The sequence below is a fragment of the Balaenoptera ricei genome, chromosome X, assembly GCF_028023285.1.
Source record: "Balaenoptera ricei isolate mBalRic1 chromosome X, mBalRic1.hap2, whole genome shotgun sequence".
Classification (NCBI taxonomy): domain Eukaryota; kingdom Metazoa; phylum Chordata; class Mammalia; order Artiodactyla; family Balaenopteridae; genus Balaenoptera; species Balaenoptera ricei.
Genome location: NC_082660.1, coordinates 134,540,587 through 134,552,236, shown reverse-complemented (window position 1 = coordinate 134,552,236; position 11,650 = coordinate 134,540,587). Strand labels below are relative to the sequence as shown.

General features: G+C 60.1%; 1 long non-coding RNA gene across 1 annotated transcript; it reads left to right on the top strand.

The window, feature by feature from the left end:
- Positions 1-1,188: 1,188 nt before the first annotated feature.
- Positions 1,189-3,439, top strand: LOC132357933 (uncharacterized). Its single transcript, XR_009500358.1, has 3 exons — positions 1,189-1,269; positions 2,283-2,385; positions 3,237-3,439. It is a non-coding gene; the product is annotated as an uncharacterized LOC132357933 (long non-coding RNA).
- Positions 3,440-11,650: the final 8,211 nt, after the last annotated feature.

Genomic DNA, 11,650 nt, shown 5'->3' with positions numbered 1-11,650 from the left:
CCTCTCTCCCTAAGCTTATGGATTCTGTCCTGCACCTCCTGTCAGGGCATTTCTGGCATCAAAACCCATGAAATGCAGGTCAGTAGTAGGTCCAAGCCAAGCATGCGAGTGCTAGACTACGCACCAGCTGCATGTCCTAATACTTTTTTTATTTTTAAATTTATTTATTTATTTATTTTTGGCTGCATTGGGTCTTCGTAGCCACGTGCGGGCTTTCTCTAGTTACGGCGAGCGGGGGCTGCTCTTCGTTGCGGTGCGTGGGCCTCTCATTGCGGTGCCTTCTCTTGTTGTGGAGCACGGGCTCTAGGTGCACGGGCTTCAGTAGTTGTGGCCCGCGGGCTCAGTAGTTGTGGCTCGCGGGCTCTAGAGCACAGGCTCAGTAGTTGTGGCGCACGGGCTTAGTTGCTCCGCGGCCTGTGGGATCTTCCCGAACCAGGGCTCGAACCCGTGTCCCCTGCATTGGCAGGCAGATTCTTAACCACTGCGCCACCAGGGAAGTCCCTAGGCAGGCAGATTCTTAACCACTGTGCCACCAGGGAAGTCCCTGTCCTAATACTTCTAATCTGGAACCTCTAGTAAATACACTATCAGTTAATCCACCCCATCGAGTGGCCCACCTCCCCTACTGAGTCGCACACCCTGAGAACCTACTACCACAAATGTTCAAATACAGTTCAGTTGGTAGGTATCGGTGAAGTCCGGAAAATATTTTTTTTATATCCTTATGGAAAATATTTATTGACGTATGAGCTGTTTCCTCTAGGGTCAGGCTTTGGTCTGTCCCCCTGGATCATGCTGTGATTGGGCCCCAGTTACGGGTCTAATGGCAACAGGGTGTGGTGGCAGAGGGTGTGGAGGACAGTGGGTGTCCCCTTGCAAGGCATCTGCGCCAGGTGAGGTGATGACACAGTCCCCAAGGGAGAGAACACCAGCCTGCCAGACACGGGAGGGCAGGCTACTTCCACCCGCAAGGGAGGCTCAAGGGGACTGCGGGCTTCCCGACTGTCAACCCCCACTGAGGGCAACCAGATGTCCCGATTCTAGGTTTCAGGTCCCACTCCTCCACCCAGTGCCGTACCTTTCACACGAGAAACACGGAGAGGCTGGGAATTCAGGTGACCTTGGGATTCTGCACAATGATGCAGGTTTTGTTTGTGTTTGTAGTGTTTGATTTCCAGCACCCTCAGCCCTGCAGGTACAGGAGGAAGAGAATTTTTTAGGGCTGCCATGGAAGTGCTCTGGCTGTCATACTGTGCCTTGAGCTGAGAGGTAAGGAATCTGACCTTGTCAGTTTTTTCTCTGTGCCCTCCCGGGGACACTCTGGAGTCACCCCACAGCACAGCCTTGATTCCCCAGCGTCCCCTCCACGACAGTTCAGGGCAGCAGCCAGTCCGGCTCCCCTGGGCACTTGCTGCACTTGGCCCTTCATCCCAGTCAACCACAGGGGAGAGCTTGATGAATGGTGAGGCCCCCGCAGGTCATGGGTGCCTCGAGCCCCACTTGGTTACTCGGGGATCAGAGGGCTGGATGAACAGAGATAGTACAGGAAGAAGCTGCCCCCCACCCCCAGAGCCTGGGAAAAAGGGAGGGGGTTAACGTCATCTGCAGCCTAGAAGCCAGGATGAGGGGCCTTGAAGAACAGAGGCTGGATCTCTGAGGAGGGGCTGCTGCAGTCTCTCAGGGAAGGAGAGAGCAACAGCACCGGCTAAGAGGGGCAACGGGGCAGGAGGGGCAGGAGGGGCAGGAGGGGCAGGAGGGGATTTCCGAGGCACCACCTATGTTCCAGGTCACTGGTTCCTTCTTCGGTGGCATCCGATCTGTGGTTTGATTCATCTGTTGAGATTTTTATTTCAATGACTGTGGCTTTGTTTTTTGTTTTTTGTTTTTAATTAATTAATTTATTTATTTTTGGCTGTGTTGGGTCTTCGTTTCTGTGCGAGGGCTTTCTCTAGTTGCGGCGAGCGGGGGCCACTCTTCATCACGGTGCGCGGGCCTCTCACTGTCGCGGCCTCTCTTGTTGCAGAGCACAGGCTCCAGACGCGCAGGCTCAGTAGTTGTGGCTCACGGGCCTAGTTGCTCCGCGGCATGTGGGATCTTCCCAGACCAGGGCTCGAACCCGTGTCCCCTGCATTGACAGGCAGATTCTCAACCACTGCGCCACCAGGGAAGCCCTGTGGCTTTGTTTTTAACTTCTAAAGTTCTTTTTCAAATCGGCCTGGGCTTTTAAAATTAGTCTTATCTTTGTGATTCCTTCCTTGGTATCTTTGTTTTGTGTCTCGGAGGCTGTTGAAGACTTGGGGAGTTGGAGTAGCCTTCTGTCACAATAATGCAGACGATTTGTAAATACCCATGAGAACTGCTCTCTGATCTCAGGAGAATCCAAAGGTAATGTTAGTCTGTGTTTCAAAGGCCCCCCTGATTAAGCACAAGAGTAGAAGGCGTTTCTCTTTCTCACCCTCCTTCCTTTATGGGCTGGCCCAAGGCCCGGGGCGGGGATAGTCACCAGGACTCACCTCCGATGCCTTCAGGGCAAGCTGATGTGCCACACGCACCACGGCCCAGGAGCCTCCCTGCGAGGGAGCGGTCCAGATGCAGTGCCTGGCCCGCAAAAGGAGGTCAGGCTTGGAGGCCAGTGTCCTTGATCCACACCTCGCCTCGGCCACCTGCTAGCTAGTGATTCAGAACAAGCTACTCAACCCTTCTGTGTCGTGCTGTCCTCATTGCTCATCTGGAGCATGGGGAGGACACGCTCCCAACTTCCTAGGGCCACCGCGAGGGTGGGATGGACGAGTCCAGGCACGGAGCAGACACTCGCAGCCCTCACCGAAAACTATATTATCTGGCCTCTGACCGGGATGCCCTGGGGACGGGACGTTGACAGGGCCAGTCTTCCGATGTTCCATGAGGGTGGGCGGTGTCTTCAATTTGAGATGGCAGACCCATCTTCGGCTGGGCCTCTGGGAGTCCCGAGGGGGAAGCCAGGGGTGAGGTGTCCCCGTCCAGGGAGCGACTGCTCTTCGGGGAGCCCAGCAGTACTACCACGATGGGGGGCGGTGGGCGTCCTCTCCCTCTCAGCCTGCGGTTCTCTGAAGCGCCTCTGTCTGCGGCAGTGGGGAGGGGAGGCAGCCCCAGCTTGTGGATGATGGGGCCAGGGGGCTCCTCTCCTGCTCACTCAGACCCATGCTGGGATGGACCCACTTCTTCTTACAGCCCTGTCCTTCCTTTTCACTGTGCAGGTGACCTTTCAAGAGCGCTGGTTTCAGGCGGATTCTCAGTTCTGCTCTCTCACCTTCTGCGGCCCATTGACTCTGAGCCCCTCGGAAAGCCCGCCCGCAGCTCCTCTCCCAGCCCCAGCCTCGGCCCCAGCCACCCCACTGATTCCACTTGTGGTTTCCCCCATGGATCTCCCTCGCTCCCCTGCGGGCCACCTATGCATTTAAATAATATAGCTAAACTCTTCTCGTTACACATTTGCTTGTCTTCTCCGCAACTGGACTGGCACCCCTGGAGGGCAGGGGCTGGGTGTCTGAGAGGCACTGCCCCCAGCCCCGGTCTACATAGCGTGGGGTCATGCGACAAACACCACCTCCCCCCAATCTGCCCCTGCGCACGCGCGTGCGCGCGCGCGCACACACACACGCGCGCGCGCGCGCGCACACACACACACGCATACACACACACACACACGCACACGCGCACACACACACACAGTGATTGGCCGGCAGGCCGACCCGCCAGCCAGGGTCAACGAGGAATTTGCTGTGGGAACTCAGAAATCCCCCCTGCCCCACCCCCGGCAGTCGCATCACTCTCCTCACACGTGGGAGGAGGCCTTTGTGCCCAAGATACAAAACCCAGAAATCATCAACTGAGAGTTTAATAAATTTGGTCATATAAAATTGTATAGCTTCTTGACAGCCCAAACCAACTAGCCTAGTCTTTCAAGACAAGAGACAGACTGAGGGAAAATATTTACAACATATGGAACAAAGGACTAACAGCCCTAGTGTATGACAAGCAGGGTCTTTTGGGGAGGCAATTATGTAGTGTCCATTGAAACTGTAAATGCCCATAGGTTTTGACCTGGCAGGTCCACTTAGACGTAATTATTCTAGGGTGACACTGACACATGTTCAGAGCAGGTAGCAAAAACAAAGAAAAAGGAGAAGACGAAGAAGAAGAAGGGAAAAGGTAAAAGTTCATCAGTTGGGGATTTGTTATGTAAATTATAGGACGTGTACTCTATCAAATACCGCGTGGCCAGAGAAGAAATGAGCTAGATGTTTCTGTACTGACATGGAAGAATTTCGAAGCTATATTATTGCTAGTTAAAAGAAAATCACAATTGAATGTACAGGGTTTGTGTTTTTTAAAACTGTGTGAGTAACTATGTTGGTGATTGCATACAAGAACATAGTTAGAAGTGAGAAACAGAACTGTTAACAGTCTTGCTTAAGATAATGTTTTGTAAAAATTTTCAGTTATGTGCTTTAAAAATATGCGGGTTGCTAACGTGTAAAATGGTCCAGCCACCGTGGAATGCAAATTGGCAGTTTCTTCCAAGGCTAAACTTCCACCTCCTTCGAACCCAGCAGTTGCACTGTTGGGCAGGCATGCCAAAGAAATGGAAACTTCTGACCACAGGAAAACCTGTACACGAACGTTCATAGCAGATTTATTTGTAGAAGCCTAAAAGTGGGAATCGGCAACATGTCCCTCAGCGGGTGAAGGCCCGAACAAACTGTGGCTGATCCACACCGAGGACGACAGCTAGCGATACAAAGGAACAACTAACTATTGATACCTGCAACCATTCCCATGGATGATGGATCTCAAGAGCAGTGTGTGAGTGAAAAAAAGCCCTGGTGGCTCGCGGGATCCTAGCTCCGGCCCGGAGCAGGGATGGAACCCCCGCCCTTGGCAGTGAGAGCGGGGACTCCTAACCACTGGACCGCCAGGGAAGTCCTTATGTAATGTCTTCAAATGACAAAATTACAGAGCTGAGAATAGAATCCGGTTGCCATGGGTTGGGAGGAGGAGGAGGAGGGAGGGGGCTGTGGCTATGAAAGGTCTACAGGAGGGGTCCTTGTGAGGGGACGGGCTGGATATTGATGGCAGTGGTGGTCACCTGAGTCCACACACACACACACACACACACACACACACACACAAACGGGGATAAAACCCGGAGCAGCTCTCCGCTGGCACCAATGCCCTTTCCTGGTGTGCGGTCCCACTAGCTGTGCAACAGGCTGACGCTGGGGGAACTGCGGGAGGTGCTCCGGCCTCTTGGACGTTTCCGTGTAACTTCCTGTGAACTTAATTCCTTCAGAATACAAGTTCACACCAAAAGCACACAAGCAGGGCTTAGAGTGTACACATCGGACCACTCGCGCGACTCTGCACGGACAGTCCCCGCTCTCCTGGTGGGGACACCTAGAGGCCGCAGCCGGCCCAGCCGGCGGCCGCGGAAAAACCGCGCGGGGGCAGAGCCGAGAGGAGCGCGCAAGGGGGGCTTCTTTTGATTGGGCAACGGAGGTGCCCGTCACACCAGAGGGGCCGGGCTTTCTGGGGGCGGGTCTCGTCACGAGTCGAGCTTGGTCATTGGCGAAGCCAGCCGGAAGGGGTGGGCAGGAAGGCGGTGCTCCGCGGCTTCCGGTGGGCGCGCTGAAGGGACGTGAGGAGGCCGGCGCGGGGGCGGTCAGGGCGGGGCTCGACGCGCCGGGACGACGCCCCGGCCTTGTGGTCACCGCCCACCTTCCCCGGACTCCGCCCCCCGCCCCTCTGGTTCCTGGGCCTGGCCAGAGTCCCCGTTCCCCGAGTCCCCCGGGAGCCTACGCCCTCTCCCGGGGAGAGGCCGAGGAGAAGCCTCCACCGAGTCCAGGCCCCTGGAGACCTCGGGGGCTCCGTCGGGCGCCCCTCCCGCCGCTCCCGGCAGGATTCCCCGCACTGTCCTGAGGGCGTCTGGCGCTCGAGATGGCCAGGGACAGTGTATTGGGGGTCCCCAGGGGCCTGGTGAGGGGGGAAAGGAGGGCGGCGACCCCACCGGGATGGCAAAGGGCACGGTCACGCCGTCTGCGGCCCCCCCGCCCCAGTCCTGGCCTCTGAGGGCGGCCTTGGCTCCGCGCTCCTGAGAGCTTCCACCCTCCCGCCACCCCACCCCTTGCCTGGCCCACTGTGTTCCAGCGCCCCTGAGTGTGATTCGGACGGTTCCCTGTGAAGCACGGATCCTCCCCGCTCCACACACACGTGGTATCCAGGGAGAGGTGGGCAGAGCTGCGGCCGTGCCCGGAAACTTGGCGTCTGCCAGGGGTGTCTGTCCATGCTGCTGGAGGGGGGGACGGCACGAAGTAACAAAGTCTTCCCCATGTCACTTGACAGGTGTGGCCTGCTGGGAAGGAGTCCTGCCCAAGCACGCCTGTTCTCCAGGACAACCTGTGGTTGCAGCCATCGGCCATCAGTGCCTGCCTGCCTGCCTGCCTCTCACCTGGGAGGTCAAGGTGAGCCCCGCAGAGAGAGAAAGCTCATGGCTTCTCTAGAAGAGGGTGCGATCAGGAACCGTCCATCCCGGTGGTGGTTCTCACGCTGAGAGGCGCGTAAGAACACCTGGAGGGCGCGTTCAAACCTGGGTTGCAGGGCCCCACCCCAGAGGCTCCGATCTTGCACACCTGGGGCGGGGCCTGCGAATTTGCTAGTCCAGCAATCCTGGGGGATGCTGCTGCTGGCCCAGGGACCCCGCTGTGAGAAGCACTGCTCTAGAGGCCTGAGACTCCTAGGTGTGTGCCCCCTGCCCTACCCCACCCTGGCTCCTCTGCAGGGTCCCCACGGGCCTGGGAAGCGCCAGGAGGGTGCTGGCTCTCGCGAGATCTGGGGCTTCCCGTTGAGCAGCCTTCACCCTTCCCTGCCTGAGGATGTGGTCCACAGCGCCCCGCTCCCCCTTCCCCCCACCACCCGCCCCGGCAGGATCAGGTGTCAGGTTCGTACACGTGCTCAGCAGTTCCCGGACTGGGGCTGATAACATCTGGACACTTAGGAGGGAGGGGCGGAGGCCTGGGCGTGGGGATGGGAAGAACTCTCTGATGAGGCAGAGGAAAAAGACCTGACCGCCTAGCTCAGAGATGGGAAAGGAACACGGGCCCTGAGACCAAGAGTGTGGATTTGGGGGAGCGTGGAGGCCAGAAAGGGGGTTGTCTGCCCGGGAACTGCCCTGACAGTTGTCTGGTCTGTGGGCGTGGCCAGCCCTCTCCAGCCGCCGCCGCCGCCTTTCCTGCCAAACGTTCCTCACCAAGAGGGTCTCCCAGCTCCTGGGTGACGCTGCCCAGACCTGCTCAACGCCCAGCGCCACCACCCACCGTTCTGGCCAGTCCTTGCGGTGGCTGCTCTTTGTTCGGCTCCAGGATGGCCCGCCTTCTAGTTGGAGCCGCAGAGCAAATGCAGTGCCAGTCACCAGCCCCCATGTGTGCCCGGAACCAGCAGCTCTGGGACCCCAACACCCGAGCACGTTCTGGCTGTGGGATCAGATGGGGGGGTAGCCTTCGGCTTGCATTTTCCGCGGCCCCCTCCTGCACCCCCTTTTCCTTTGCGTCGCTGGGCTTTCCTTGTTGACTGGTTCAAGCTCTCTATGCGTTAACGATATGAGCCCTGAGTCACGTCTTGCTACTATTTTTTTGCCCCGCTTTGTCACTTGTGTCTTGACTTTGTGGTTTGGGGTTTGTGTTTGGCCAGGCATACGATTTTAGTGTTTGTATCATCAGACTTTCCAGGCTTCTCCTAATGGCTCCTGGGGCTTCTCGTCGGTTTGTTTGCTTCAGACTGACTTGGAGTGGTCTTCTCCATTTAAAATCATCGTGTATTAGTTACCCGTTGCTGCATAACAGATTACCCCAATCGTAGCACCTTAACGCAGCCAACCGTCGTACTCTCCTGCGTGTGTGAAGGACAGGATTCTAGAAGGCTTGGCTGGGGGCTTCTGGCTTGGGGTCCATCACAGGCTTCAGTCGAGGCCTCCGCTGGGGCCACAGCCCCCTGGTCTGCCTAGGGTGTGGGGATGGGCGGGGGCAGCTCTGCTTCCAAGATGGCCTGCGTGGCTGTGGCGGGGCCTCGGGCCTCCCCCTCCCCCGGGCCTCTCCCTAGGGCGGCTCAGGGCGGGGCTTCGCCAGAGCCCACGACCTAGGACAGAGCAGCCCCAGCCCCGAGATCAAGGCCGCAGTGTTTCTCTAAGAACTTCAGCTCGAAGTGACACCCCCTCACCTCTGCTGTATTTTTATGGCTCACACGGGTGAACCCAGGAACAGCGGAGGAAGGGACGGTACCTGCTAGGGCGTAGCTTGTTCGCGTTCATGGCGGATGAGAAGGCTCCAAGGAGTGTCCTCGCTCCTGAATCTGGGTGCGGGACTCCTGGTCCGCACAGGCCCCTTGGGAATGCGTCCTTTGTCTGAGCGGGGGTGGCAGGTTCCAGCCCGGGACTGAGACAGGCAAGGCCTGTGTTTGTAAGGGCAGAGAGTGGCTTTTCACCTTTCAACGGTCGCAGACAAAACACACGAAAAGCCAGAGAAAGAGGGACTTCCCTGGTGGCGCAGTGGTTAAGAATCCGCCTGCCAAGGCCGGGGACACGGGTTCGAGCCCTGGTCCGGGAAGATCCCACATGCCGCGGAGCAACAATGCCCACGCGCCACAGCTACTGAGCCTGCGCTCTAGAGCCCGCGAGCCACAACTACTGAGCCCGCGAGCCACAACTACTGAGCCTGCAAGCCACAACTGCTGAGCCCGCGAGCCTGAACTACTGAAGCCCGTGCACCTAGAGCCCGTGCTCCGCAACGAGAGAAGCCACCGCAATGAGAAGCCCGCGCATGCAACTAGAGAAAGCCCGCCCGCAGCGACGAAGACCCACCTCAGCCAAAAATAAATAAAATTTTAAAAACAAAAGTTAAAAAAAAAAGAGCCAGAGGAAAGAAAGAACATGTGACTGGACCCCAGCGTGGCCCACAAAGCCAGCGGTGCGTGCCCCCTGCCCAGGAGTTTGCAGCTCTGGTGGGAGTCCTGGCTAGTTGCGCTGCCGTGGGCGCGGGGGCCGGAAGCGCTTTCTCATCACAGCAGCCCATCCACTGCCAGGGCCATGCAAGTGCACACCCAGGCCTGGGCCCCAGTGCTCTCCGACCTCCAAGGTCCCCACCCCCTCTCCTTCCCAATGGGGTGGGGGCGGGGGCAGCTACCTTGCCTGAGGCTGGGGTGGCCTCTCTGTGCCCATAGGTGCAGGCCCTCCTCTCCCCGCTCCCCTCCCCACCCCACCAGCCTCCCACCGTGCAGCTGGGAAGTGGGTAGGGGCAGGGAGCAGAGAGGGGTGGGCCCCATTGTGAGGGTGCAGGCTGGCGAGCCCCTTGTCCTCAGTGACCATGCCAGGTAGCCCCGGGCTGGGTTGTGATGGCTCAGCAGTGGCAGGCGCCAGCCCGGGGTGGCAGCCGAGTGTCCCTTTGGTCCCAGGAAGGAGCTCCCACTGTGGCCAAGGGAGAGGTGCCCGCCGCATCCTTCTTGGCTGGGACTCAGACGTGACTCCCTGATGACACGCTTGGTGGCTCTGAATTTGTCACGCAGGTTCTGTGGGCGGTGAGTGCCTTTCCTGTTGGCTCTCGCTGCTGGGCAACGCCGGGGCCCTTGGCGACAGCTCCCCGGCCCCGTCCAAGGCCGCCATGCACTTCTTGAACCCCAGGACCGTGGGTGTCAGGAGAGCCGGGCTCTCTGTCTCCGTCCCGTGAGCAGAGGCCGAGGCCGAGGCCGTGCTTGCTGGGCCCGGCCTCCTGGCTGTGGTGGTGGCTGCCAGGGACACCCTCCGGCCGGGATGGGGGGGCCGCAGGGTCCTGGGGCTCCGGGAGATGCTCGGGCCCGCTGCAGCCCCACACTCCTGGGCCATCTGACTGCCCCCCTAAGTAGAGCCACCTTCCAGTCCCTCAGCCCTGGGCAGAAGGAACGACAAGGCGGGCCCGGCTTCCCTGCAGTCTTCCCTCTGAGGCGGCCTGCCCACGGGGGCCCAGGGCACTGCGTGGGCACGGGTCCTCCCTTGCCCGGGGGAGCTCTTCCTAGCAGCCCGCTCTGTGGATGGCCATAATCAGGGCAGCAGCCAGGCCCTGTCCCCACCCAGCCGCTACCCCCCTGCAGTGCTCATCCTTGGCCCTCACCCTCTCCGCCCGCCCGAGGACCTGGGTGCCCCCCTCCCCCGCTGAGCACGGGCGTCTGTACCTGGCCCGTCCTCAGTAGGTGCGCCGACCCAAGGGCAGTCCCCCAGCCCCGCCCATTGTTTAGCGCTGTCCTCAGTCCTGCTCCCCTGGCTGCGGCCTCGCTGGGCTTGTGGGGACCTTCCAGACACACACACACACACACACACACACACACTCCCATCACTGGCTTCATCGGGGTTCCTGGGGGGGGGTGGAGGTGGCTGCCCTGGAGCGCCGTGGCCCTGTGCCCTGGAGTTGGGTGAGGCCGCCCGTGCTGGGGGCCTGCATGGGAATCCCAAGGGTCTCCAGACTAATGTCTCCCTTGTTGAAGTGCTGGGGCTCCCTCACTGTCGGGTGGGTGGCAGTCCCATCCTGAGGGGCCGGTGCTCCCCTTTCCTCAGCCGGGTCCCTCCCATCCTCCTGGGGGAGTGGGCAGCAGGGAGGGTCGGGTGCAGAGGTGTGGCCAGAGCAGGGGTGGAGGCTGGCCGTGGGGTGTGGGTGGTCAGCTCCACCATCCCCCTGCCCTGCCTGGACTCAGGCCAGACAGGACCTGCAGGATGCGGGGCTGCTGCCAACTGGGGCGACCAGCCACCCCCTCCCCAGACTTAGTAGGTGAGATGGGGCCAGCCTGGGGGAAGGCGTGTGGCTGGGATCTCGTCTCTGCTCCTGGCACCTGCTGGTGAGCGGGGCTCGGGCATGGGCGTGGGGCCTGTTGGAGCTGGGCCACCACCCCTGCTGGCTCTGGGTGGGTGGCCCAGGCTGGACACCCTGCGTGTGAACCTGGCTGAGGCCCAGGCCTCGCACTTCCCTGTCTCCTAGCGGCCGCGGTGTCCTCTGGGGGATTTGCTCAGTGGGGCCAGGTCCCAAGCCGTTTGCCCCCAGCAGGATGGGGTCTCGGTGGTCCTTTTCCTGGTGCCATCTGCCTGTTCCCCCCCGCCCCAGAAGCCCTGGCAGGGATGGCGCCCCAGTCTCGCTCCCTCCTGACCCCTGCCCGGGCAGGCCTCAGGCTCAGGCCTGGTCTGTCCCGTGGCCTCTGTCCTCAGGGCTGTCGTCAGGGTCCTGTTTCCCCCCATCCAGGGTGGCATCTTTTCCCCCCGCTGCCGCCTAGCGTGCCTCATGGCTGCCTGGGTGTGATGCGGAGTCCGGGGCGGGGACGGAGCCTCCTGTTTAAGCTCAGCCTGGCTCTGGGGCCATTCTCCCATGGGGGCCCGTCCAGCAGGCGGGGTTCGGAAAGGACGGGAGACAGGACTGTCTCCTCCTGGCCGACTGGTACGGGGAGCAGGCAGGAGGCTCTGGGTGAGTCGGCGGGAGGGGTGCCTGGTGGGCCGAGGGGAGAAGGCGGTGCCTGGGGGGGACCACCTCTATCCCCCCCACTGGGGCTGGACTTCTCCAGCTGAGCAGCTTCCAGAAGCCTCCAGAGTGTGCCTGCCCCCCTCACC